Source organism: Rutilus rutilus, assembly GCF_951802725.1.
Source record: "Rutilus rutilus genome assembly, chromosome: 8".
Taxonomy (NCBI): domain Eukaryota; kingdom Metazoa; phylum Chordata; class Actinopteri; order Cypriniformes; family Leuciscidae; genus Rutilus; species Rutilus rutilus.
The window spans coordinates 4344916-4357716 of NC_140222.1; positions in this window are offsets into that span (position 1 = coordinate 4344916).

The following is a 12801-nucleotide window of genomic DNA, read 5'->3' on the forward strand; positions in this document are numbered from 1 at the left end:
GAAATTGGAAGAAGGAAGTTAAGTGATGTCATCAGTGTGATTTTTATTTCAAAATAAGAGATTTTTGTTTAACGGTAACACCAGTGACACAACTCCAGGGGACCACTGCTTTCATTATATATTTTATAATATTTATTCAGCATTTTTTATATAATTTACATAATATATTTGATAGTTATGTATACATTATTGTATTAATCCTCAATCCTCAAATGCCCAATCCTAAATCCTAAATGGCTAAATGATTAAATGCCCAATCCTAAATACCAAATGCCCAATCCTAAATCCTAAATGGGTAAATAACCAAATGCCCAATCCTAAATACCAAATTCATTTTCGACTTAGACTTTTAGTTTTTGACTTAGACTTTTAGTTTCAAATTTAGACTTTTACTTTTCGTTTAAGACTTTTAGTTTTAGACTTTTAGTTTTCAATCTGACCCAATAATCCCTCCATACGGGAGCGACCGAACTCATAGCGCCTCCTCCAGGTAGTCGGTTCAGTACCCCAGTGCGCACCACGGTCCGCATGACAGCATTCACATTAGCGATTTTTCATGCGAACCGCAACCCGTTCCGAACTAAACTGCCAGTTTACAAAAAAAAATAATTATTAAAAATAAAAATCAATTTTTATTTGTTTTCCTTTCCACATCCATCCCAAAATCTGTGTATATACAATTACAAAACAGATGGATAATAAATATTTTTTTTCAATTGAACAAAAATTACATGAATAATCAATTTCTAAATTAAACCTCTCTAACACACTTTTAGCTGGATATATACCATGTACAATTTGTATGTAATGTAACCACTTTTATTTTATTATTTAAACAGTATGCTTCACAAATACACCAAGCCTTATTCCAGTTTATATTTCTAAATACACTGGACCACAATTTAGCTTTTATGATTCCAGCTTATATTCTTAAAATTGTAAGTTTATTAGTACAACTGTGTTTTCAGAATATCAATACCCAAATTTATCCAAAAATTCAATATAATATAGTCAATTACATTTGAGTTTAACCTCTTAAACGTCTAACTAATATAATGATTTTAAATATAAAAATATATAAACAACTATTATAGAAGAGAGATCTATTTTTATATTGAATGCATCTGTCAGTCCAAAGTTATATATATATATATATATACAGGCTTGGGAGGATTACTTTAAAAATGTATTCCGTTACAGTTACAAATTACTTCATAAAAAAAGTATTCAGTAACGTAATCCAAGTACTATAATATGAAAGTAATGTAACTGATTACTTTTGGATTACTTCAAGGTCACGTATATAAATAAAGTCAAGCAAGAAGAAATATTATAAAAAATATATATTAAAAAACTTTTATTTATTAAGAATTTGGCTCAGTGTACATTACAATATTTTCAAAATATACACACAGGCCTGATTATATATTTATGTAAAGGGCTATACAGACATCTAGTGGCTAATGTATGGTATTACAGATTATTTTGTTTTATTTGTAACTAATTTTTAACTAAAAAATAAAAACACAACATTTAAATTTTTTACACAATCTACATATTAGTTTATTTTAAAATAGGCCTACATGTTGACTAAAGCCGTGATCTTTCTTAATTTGCCTGACTGAACTTGTGGCGTTGGCAGTGGGAGTTCCCCTACGTTACCTAGACAGCGAACATCCCGTTACGTGAGAAAAGATTAAGAAAGGACATTTTGAGTACTAAAAAAGCTACTCTCCTAATTTCTACAAAATAGCAGCGGAATTTCCATGAATTAAAAGCGATTTTACCCGCAGGCAGCGTCGTTTCTACTAGCAGCAGTGATTCAATCTGCGTCTGAGGAGATTGTAGACAGCTGTTATTTGCGCATTCACCAGCGCGTGGCACACGTGAGTCATTACTGGCAACAGAACCAGGAACTACTGTATAATCAAGCAGCGCTTAATATAGTGTTATTATGCCAAAATACTTATTTATTTAGTTTCAAATTAAACCATTGTAATCCTGAAAGTATTCCCCCTTTTTTTTAAATGTAACTATAATCTGATTACTACGTTTTTTGACGTAACTGTAACGGATTACAGTTACTGGATTTTTGTATCCTGATTACGTAACGCCGTTACATGTATTCCGTTACTCCCCAACCCTGTATATATATAAACTTTGAAATGATATATCTGGTGCTGTTGATTTTGCCTTGCGGCGATGACGTCATCACACGCGCGCTCAGTGTCGAGACTTCTGAGGTAAACTGTTCACGCTATTTCACGTAATACTAAAATACTCTTTACACAGTTTAAATATCATTTTACGGAGACATTTCCTGATGGTTTTCATCGGGTTCGGCGCTATTTGTGTCTGCAGACTAAAACACCGATAGAAGAAGTTTTTATAGGCCTATGTTTTTCTCTTCACACACAAAACGGTAGGATGCTATCGAAGTGCGAAGTAAGTGTTATGAACGAAGTTATTAGGATATTACTATAATTCTATTTATATAGACAAATTACAATAGTTGATAAAGATGGGTGTCATATAGTGTCTCTCTTTTTATAGGCTTTTTAGCAGATATTCACAATCTGTTTTTAGCAGCAAATACTTAAATAAAGTGAGATGATCTGCATCCTGAATGGCTTGTTGAATGAGTATTGATAGTCTATGGCTCATCACTATTATCAGAGCAGCTGAAAAGCCTCTTTATTTCATGTCAATAGATCCTGTTTTCTCCTCATTCATTATGCTGATGTCTTCAGATCTGTAAATTGACACATTAAGCTCATTTTATTGTCAACAGATTTGAGCAAACGACACGATCAGCTATTGTGACATCTACAAGATATAGGTAAGTTTCATAAGAGCATTTAATGAATCTGTGAAAAACCATGCCCCATATAAAAACAAGTAGTTTAGTCAAATCAACTGGTGGGTTATTTGTTTCTAGCAAATTTGTATATTTCATTTTCTATGTTTATCTTGTCTTTTTATTTTTACATTGTTTATAGCCTATCTGTTAATTGTTGTACTCTCTGTTTCTTTCTATATATTTGCCTATATGTTAATGAGAGGTAAGATCAATGTAGGAATAAAGTATGTGGATGAAATTCTTAGAAGTAAAAATGTGAATAATATAAAACACTTTGCAATTAATTTACGTAAAAGTTACTTTACTTTAGATAGATTTACATTTAATACTTAAAATGTGTGAATTAGAATAAAAACATAAACCCAGTAAGTGATTTCTTCTTGATTTTGTCAGATCTGCTCCTCCTCCTTCAGTGAAGCTCCTCCTCCTTCAGTGAAGCCCCTCCTCCTTCAGTGAAGCTCCTCCCACTGCAATTCACCAATAAATGCTGGAATATTCCCATCAGCTACAAGTGAAGACGAGCATCAAACCATCAGGAAGAGCTGAAATCTGCAAAGACAGAGTTTATTGAAGGACAGTGAGAACATGAGAGATCCAGAACACTGCAGAATGAAACACACTGAAGAACAAAGAGGTTGGTGTTTATTCCTGATTCTTCATTAGTGAGGCTTGTTATGGAAAAATGTATCTTTTCTCTATATTTTATTTTCAGTGATTTAACAAATGAATGCCATACATTCATTTGTCTGTATTTTGAGTTTCTTTTATGATGTTAGTACAGCTGCAAGGGTGTGTGTGGGACTTCAGAGGCGAGAGAATTTCCTGTGCCGGGGAGGGGTCAAGGGGGGTCCCTTTTGTTATTTTGTTTAGTGGGGGCTGTAAGAGATAGCTTTGAGGAGAACATTATAAAACTGCCAGCCAAACACCTCTGAGGGGTCTCACTCTGCCTGCAGCTGGACTGTGGGTAGACTGGGAACATTTCTTGCAAGAAATAAATATCTTTTAAGGACAATTTGAATCCTGATGTCTCTTATGCCTGATGCTGTTTTGTTAGTTATTGTTTTGCTATAACAGGCTGAAGAACATTAAGGTTATAAAGCTTTAAGTAGTTCATCAGATTTAGTGTTTGCAGTAGGGAAACATTTTAAGAGTTAAGTGTTTCCTCTAGGATTTTTTTGGTGGCATTTTAAGAAACACTATTTCTCATTATTAAATATGAGAAATTAAAAACTTATTTTTCTTAGGCTAGTTAACTCATGTTCACGTTTCCCTCATTAATGTGTTAAGCGCTACTGCCAGCGTATCGGTCATTGCAGGGAGAAGAACAACGATATATCGCCATATTGATATTTTGTCTCACCCTTACCAGGCAGAGAAATTGGTAGTAATGCATCATCACTACCGATACTGTTAGGGGTTAACAGTTTAGGAGCCAAGGACCAGATGTTTGAAAGAAAACCCGGAGTCAGAATTATAAAAAATTGAAGAAAAGTTTTACTGAAGATAGTTTGCAGTTTCATCAGCAGAAGTTCAGCTTCAAGACTCACACAGGAGTTCGTAGGCCGCCCCGCTTACAGTTACAAAGATCACAGCAGTTACACACACACACACACAGCAGTTATACCATTTCCAAGGTCTAAGCTACGTCATTGCTTACAGGTTGAATGATTCTCATTGGCTAAGAAATAGATAAACATATACATATACAGATAGACAGAAGCATATCTTCATAGATTATGCAGCTGAAACCCGGACCCTGAAGTTAGGCACGTTGTGACCTTCCAGGTCTCAGATCTGCATTGCTGGGTGCCAGCATGTCTCGAACAACAACTCAGTCAATCTCCAACAATGCCAGTGGTTCCTTAACCTGTAAGCAAGAAGACTAACACACACACCCGGCACACAGCATTTCCAAGGTTGGATTTGGCCAGGCTCTAACTATAAACAGGATATAGATAACAAGTTCTTTCTCTCAGGATATAGGACACTTTAGTCTAAATGGAAATATAGGCTTTAACTGAGAAATGGTCCCTTAAACTATAGACTTCAATGACCCCTATGGGTTTTAACATGTTGAAGACCTTTCTCAAACACAAAACAAGTCCTTATTTCATTTCTGGAAATGTCAAATACTGACATTTATTTATAATGAATACATGAGAAGCACATTTCAGTAATCACACTGGTAACTTCAATAACAAAGTAAAATCTCAAGAGAAGTCATTCAACTCATGATATTTAGAAGGAAAAATACCTTGATTATAATCACTCATTACATAGCCTATACATTGAAGCAGCAGTGGATTCCAGTCCACCCCCTTCAATACTATCCATCTATAAGTTCATGCGCTACCGGAATTATCTAGTTAAAAATTTGTACATGAATTTTTGGCCCTCTCAGGTCAAAATTTAAATACGATGAGCTTGTAATCACGACTTCAGAAGTGGGACATTTCCGATAGCACTTGAAGACAGCACTAGTGCAGGTGTTGTGTGCACTGTGTGTGAACATGATGCTTATTTTCTAATTCAACAGATTCAGTATTCAGTAATACAGTAAAAATTGTTACACAAATATACTTTATGTATTAAAGTCGCCCTGTGGTGAAAATCAAGTTTTTAATGTTGTTTATACGTCCATGTGGTGTTTTTAATGTGCTTCAACACACATGCAAATTCATGCCAACACCATTGGTTTGTGTAACATTAGCAACACATTATTAGCTGTTTGATAACATAGTCAAGCAAAAGGCTAATCATATTAATTACCGTTATGTGTCCGACGTTGTAAAGAGCGATACCATTGTTGGCCGAGTGAATCTCTGAGCTAGTGTGAGGGAGTGGAGGCGGGGCTCATTTGCATATTCATAGAACCATGTATACTAAATGATGCTTCAGGTTGTAAAGGTGCATTCAAGTTTCTTTAAGGCATGAAGAGTTTTTTTTTTCACTGGAAAATGTTTTAAATATGTCATTTTGCTGATCAAAGATGAGTTTTAAGGGAAACAATTATTGACTACAGGGGGACTTTAAAGGTGCCATGTGTAAAAATTGAGGTAAAAATATCCAAAAAATTAGCTACACGCATCAAAAGAATGAGAAGAAATAAGGGCGATGATGTCATTAAAAAAATGACAAGTTATAGTGCTGCAGAGATATCAACCTGAATTAGCATTAGCATTACTAGCCACGGCCCAACAGGTGTTGTAATACCAGTTTCGGCCATGGGAGGCGGTATGCGAGCAACATAACCACCACCAGCCGAACTGCAATACACGAATAACTCGCATGGCTTGTGGACGTACTTGAACCTGATGTCAATCGTGTGGAAAATACAGCCCACTACTACATTTCAGTTCAGGGAAGAGAGCGGAAGAATGGCTGAAGCCCTTGGCAAGAGACCCTTACCACCACCACACCCACCCGCTGCAGGGATAAAACGCGCTCGGAATCGCAAATAAAATCTGATAAAAAAAGGAACAGAACCAGAGTAAACATTGGCACTGCTTTCCATCGCTGGAGACAACTAATGGACATGAAAGAAATGAGGTTCGACTCCGAACTTGCAACATTTCTGTTTATTATAACAACCTATATTATGTTTATTAAATGGCTTTCCTGAGGTAAATCTGACATAATTGTTCTCCAGCTATGTTATTGACCTCTTCACGCTGATAAAAAACACTGATTGGTAGATATTATGTATGAGGAATACATTTCGGTAAGTTGTAGCCTACTGTATCTTTCAACAGTGTTCGTGTTTTTTACTATTAGCTAGTAGAGATGATCGGTTCACGTGCGCTAGGGATCTGTCACGTAACATTTACAAGCGCCAAAACGGTATTTATTGTTTGAATTGCGTAATAAAATTGACAGAATCTGAGAGCTGAATTTTTTTTTATATCATAACTAACCTGCTCTGTCTAGTCTGTCGGTATCCGTGTCCTCTTTGCTTCGCGATTTTTCTGTGCGCGAGAAAATTGATGTGTGTCGTGAAAGCGTGTGAAAAGTGTCAATTGCGTGTGTCACGGTGAATGCGTGATAGTTGGCAGCTCTGGTTACGTTGGTCAACATCAGCGAATGCTGTCTGTCAAATTAATGTAATATGAACAAAACGAATATGAACATACGAATATGAACATATTCACTGGTAAAGGTGAAGGGGAGTAGCTTGAAGATGTCATATTCATAGAGTAGACACACTTTCTGGAGGTATACTGCCCCCATCTGGTATGGAATGTGGAGTATGAATTGATTTTTTTTTACACATGGCACCTTTAAATCTCACTTAATTAACCAATGTATTTGCTACTGATCCAATTCAGATAAAAATCAGATTTTTAATTTTATTGTTTTAATTGCTGAAGGGTTAAACTTTCTTTTCCTGTGTCCTATTCTTCTGCTATCCAGAACAGCAGCAGCTGAAAGGTTTGTTTGATGTAGAGATGTGAATTTACATTACATTTTTGGTGTGAAAGGGCCTTTACGTTTGACAAAAAAACAAAGCGAGCCCAGCCCAGGTGAGGAAAAGTAACGCAAAAGTAAATAAGTAATGCAATTAGTTACTTTTTTAGGAAGTAACACAATATTGCAATGCATTACTTTTAAAAGTAACTTTCCCCAACAGTGGATATGAAAAAAATGTACCACCAGATCACCAGCTGATTAGAGCAGCTCAATAACAGTAGCTTTACAAATTAATATTTGTAAAGAATGAATCATTCTAGGCTGATTGGGGTGATTTTGTTGAGGAGTGAATCTGCATAAAAAATCATTAATAAATTAAAGCATAGATAAATACGATAAGAATTGCTTTGTTGTTTTAGGGGAATCTTAACTATTCAGGTATAGATATTGAATAATCAAATGTTAAATAACACTGCATAAATTTAAAGGGGTGGTTGATTATGATTTCACTTTTCCAACTTTAGTTAGTGTGTAATGTGTGCATTCGTTTTATTTCACGATTGTTTTACAACACAACCGTCTGTCGTCACAAGGAGACTCGCCACAACTTTGCAGTCAATCCGTGAATCACGTGTTCCCTATACTTGACATCGCACATCGTGATATCGATGCTAAAACCATATATCGTGCAGCCCTTCCAGCAGGAACACTTATGACGTCTCCTGACTGCAGATGCCACAATTCTCTCTGAATTTTGATGATTATTTAAAATATGACTTTTTTTAACTATCATTTCAGACGTGATGCTGGAGAATGAGGAGAGTGAAGAGGAGGAGAAACATCATCATGTCAAAACTGGAGCTAAAACTCGCTCACAGACTGAAAGTATTTCTTTACTGAAAAGAAGAGACAAGAAATCTTTCACTTGCACTCAGTGTGGAAAGAGTTTCACACACAAACTGAATCTCAGGATTCACATGAGGATCCACACTGGAGAGAAACCGTTCACATGTGATCAGTGCGGACAAGATTTTAACCAAAATGGTCACCTTAAGATACACATGAGGATCCACACTGGAGAGAAATCATTCACATGTGATCAGTGTGGGAAGAGTTTTACACATAAAGGAAACCTTAAGTCTCACATGATCATCCACACTGGAGAGAAACTGCATGAATGTGATCAATGTGATAAAACATTTTTGAGGGCTTCAAGCCTGAAGAGCCACATGACAGTTCATTCACAGGAGAAACCACATTCATGTTCTTTGTGTGGAAAGAGTTTTTCACATCTGCAGAATTTAAAAGTTCATCAGAAAATACACACTGGTGTAAGAAATCATATGTGCTTTGAGTGTGAGAAGACTTTTATGACAGCTGAAACTTTAAAACGGCACCAGATGATCCACACTGGAGAGAAACCTTACAAGTGTTCACACTGCGACAAGAGATTCAGTCGGTCAGGATCCCTGAAAAGACACGAGAGGATCCACACTGGAGAGAAACCGTTCACATGTGATCAGTGTGGGAAGAGTTTTACACATAAAGGAAACCTTAAGTCTCACATGATCATCCACACTGGAGAGAAACCGTATCACTGCACTGCATGTGGGAAGAGCTTCACTCATTCATCTAATCTACTCAGGCACACAAAAAACAATCACAGTAAGTAGTTCATCTTCAGATCCAGCACTTTCAAGTGTGAAGCTTCATCCTCACCAAATGTGAAACGATAACGGGTCAAGCTATAAAATCTGTCCTAAAGAGCGACAACGATTAACAAGGCAAAGAAACATCATCTGAATTTGTCACCGTGAATAAAGTTCATCTTCAAGTCCAGCAGTTTCTACTGTGAGATTCAGATCAAAGATGGAGTTCCTCCCCAAATAACATTGTGTTTTATTCTGTTTAGGGCTTCACGATTAATCGCAATTTCCATGTAATCGCACTTAAATCGAGATCGCTTATCGCGATTTTAAAATCGCAAAGGCTGCGATTATTTTTTATGCACAGTTTGTCATTGATGTACGGCTCTGTAAACGCTGCTCCATCTGAAAGCACTGTGAGTTTGAGTCACTTATAACGTGCATTTGAAAAAAAACAACACGAGTCAAATATCTTTCCAAACACGAGAATCATTTATGAACCTCGTTTTAATAACATGCAACATTTAATAACATGAATTTACTCCAAACTCACTTCATAAGGACAGTTGAGCTCCTCCTTCTGTGAGATGATGAGCTTCTGACACAGAATAAGGCAGTCGTGCATTTATAAGTCATGTTTAATCAAAGCGTTTCAATCTTCTGACTATTCAGCTACAGCGACAGGGATTTCCTGGAATGATGCGCCGTTATTGTACTTCTGCGGCGGGGCATATTTAGCGTGTTTGCGTGAGAGCGCCCTCTGGTGTTCAAATGGGGCAGTGTTTACTACCGATCAGCTGCACTCCACTGACAAGCTGCGCTTAAAATAATCGCAGCCTTTGCCAAATCGCGTGCGGTTTTATTGCGATTAATCGTGCAGCCCTAATTCTGTTATATTATTTTGCTGCATGATATAAATTAATCTTTAGTAAAATGAATTGTTACGTTTCTTAAGTTCATAAGTATCACTGGTAGTTTGTTTAAAGTTTTATATGGGAAAGTAAAAGTTTTTTTCCATGTACAAACTGTTCTTTCTGTAACACTTTTAGGGTTAGGGTTAGGGAGACAGATTTATCTTTAAGCTGTCCTTTATTGTTGTTTTTAAAACAATTAGTTATTCTTCCACTTAGTTTCTATGTTTCCATGTTTTTATGTGCATTTTATGCGCACCACGGTCCACATGGCAGTTCACATTAGCGATTTTTCATGTGAGCCGCACCCCGTTCCGAACTAAACTGCCAGTGTGAGAGCACCCGATGGGCGTTTTCACACCTGAGAGTCCGCAACAAGGTCCGAACCAAAGTTGATGTTTTGATACATTGTATACATTCGGTTAGTTTTGGTTTGGTTCATAGGCGTAATTTGCGGGTGGGACATGTCCCCACCACTATATTCTAAGGTCGATATTGTCCCCACCACTTTTGAAACATCTCGCGGCACGAATGTACCAATACAAATAAACAAAACATCTCCAGTTAACTAGCAGAGCATTCATTTAGTTCGTTTGTTAAATAAGAGGCGATCTAGCGCTGAAATGTGTTGTTTTTTTAAATCAACTGACAGAGTGCTCTGTCAAACCCAACCTCCAGTATTTGGGCCCCGCCTCCTTATTTGCATACACTCCTTAATCCTCAAATGCCCAATCCTAAATCCCCAAATTCCCAATTCTAAATCCCCAAATCCCCAATCCTAAATCCTAAATGGCTAAATGATTAAATGCCCAATCCTAAATACCAAATTCCCAATCCTAAATCCCTAAATGCCTAATCCTAAATGGCTAAATGACAAAATGCCCAATCCTAAATACAAAATGCCCAATCCTAAATACCAAATTCATTTTCGACTTAGACTTTTAGTTTTTGACTTAGACTTTTAATTTCAAATTTAGACTTTTAGTTTTCGTGTAAGACTTGTAGTTTTAGACTTTTAGTTTTCAATCTGACCCAATAATCCCTCCATACGGGAGCGACCGAACTCATAGCGCCTCCTCCAGGTAGTCGGTTCAGTACCCCAGTGCACACCACGGTCCGCATGACTGCATTCACATTAGCGATTTTTCATGCGAACCGCACCCCTTTCCGAACTAAACTGCCAGTTTACAAAAACAAAAAATTATTAAAAATAAAAATACATTTTTATTTGTTTTCCTTTCCACATCCATCCCAAAATCGGTGTATTTACAATTACAAAACAGATGGATAATATTTTTTTTTTCTATTGAACAAAAATTACATGAATAATCAATTTCTAAATTAAACCTCTCTAACACACTTTTAGCTGGATATATACCATGTACAATTTGTATGTAATGTAACCACTTTTATTTTATTATTTAAACAGTATGCTTCACAAATACACCAAGCTTTATTCCAGTTTATATCTCTAAATGCACTGGACCACAATTTAGCTTTTATGATTCCATCTTATAATCCTAATATGTTTATTAGTACAACTGTGTTTTCAGAATATCAATACCCAAATTTATCCAAAAATTCAATATTATATAGTCAATTACATTTGAGTTTAACCTCTTAAACGTCTAACTAATATAATGATTTTATAGTGGCGGAGCCAGAGGGGGGTCCGGCATGCGATTGGCCACCCTGGGTGCCACCCCAAAATTTTATTTGCTACTGGCAGTTGCTGATGCTGATAAAAAAAAAAAAAAAATTACGTTCGCCGGCAGCTAGGCGCGCGCGCAGTTTTCAAACGGACGAGCAGAGGACGAGAGATAGTTGCAAGATACCAACCTTCACCGAATAAGAAAACATCATATTTGAAGTAAGTTTTTAAGGTTTAGCATCAGGGGGGTTTGCTCCGAATACATTCGGCCTAATACACGCATACAGTAGGCTACCTTGCCGTGTGTACGTTACAGTATACAATTGTTCTAGCTAATGTGAGGATAGGAGATCAAAACGCAGGCAAAGAAGAGCAGAAACAAGCGATATCATAATGCGATAGGACTGTGAAGCTTTATGGGTGTAGGGTGTTGATGGACTCGATCTACTGTGTTTTGATCATCATTAAATCTGATCTAGATGTAGTTGATAAAAATGCGATTTTCTCAGCTTTTTGCTCATGTTGCTTTTTATGAAACTTGCCAACATTCAAGTGTTGATAAAAAAGACGCACGAAGCTAGAATAAAACAGTTTTTTTTGTTTGTTTGTTAAAAAGCACAGGGTCTGTTCAGATATTCATACAACAAAATATTCTGGGGTGCCATGAGATAGTGAAAATTACCAAAAACACCTTTTTATATATATATACTGGAAAGAGTTAAGATAAAAATGTTGGTAATTGGATAATAATTAGAATATGAATATGATTGGAATAATATTTTAAATTTGGCATATTTTTGAACAGGGTCAATTAAACATGAAAAGAAAGGGAGAGATAGGCTATAAGAGTTCTTTTTAATAAACACAAACATAGTCCAGTCATTTTATGAAAAAAGGTTTAACAAATTGCAACAGAAGCAAACTCAAATAATTTTGTATCCTCATTATGTCCTGAGTAAGGGAAAAAAGTCCAGAAGAATCCCATTAGGGGAAAGTTTTGAAAACTGTTTCTGGGGATTCACTTTTTATTTTACCTGCCTTTTGTCTTCTGCATTCTCCTTACCATTGTCTCCTGTTCTTCCCTTAGACTCGTCCCCCAGAAACAGTCCCACAGACCCAGCCCCAAACCCCATCTCTTAATAATTAATAAAGGCTGGTTTCTAAAGTACTTCCTGCCTCTATGGATTAATGCTCATGGGTATCCTAAATGGGTTCCATTCAGACATTAACATTTAGTATTTTGCTGTTGTGTGTCAACAAGATTCAACAAGACATTTTCACCTGGCTAAACCCAATGTTTAGATCTGTTGTGGTATTTATGCAAAT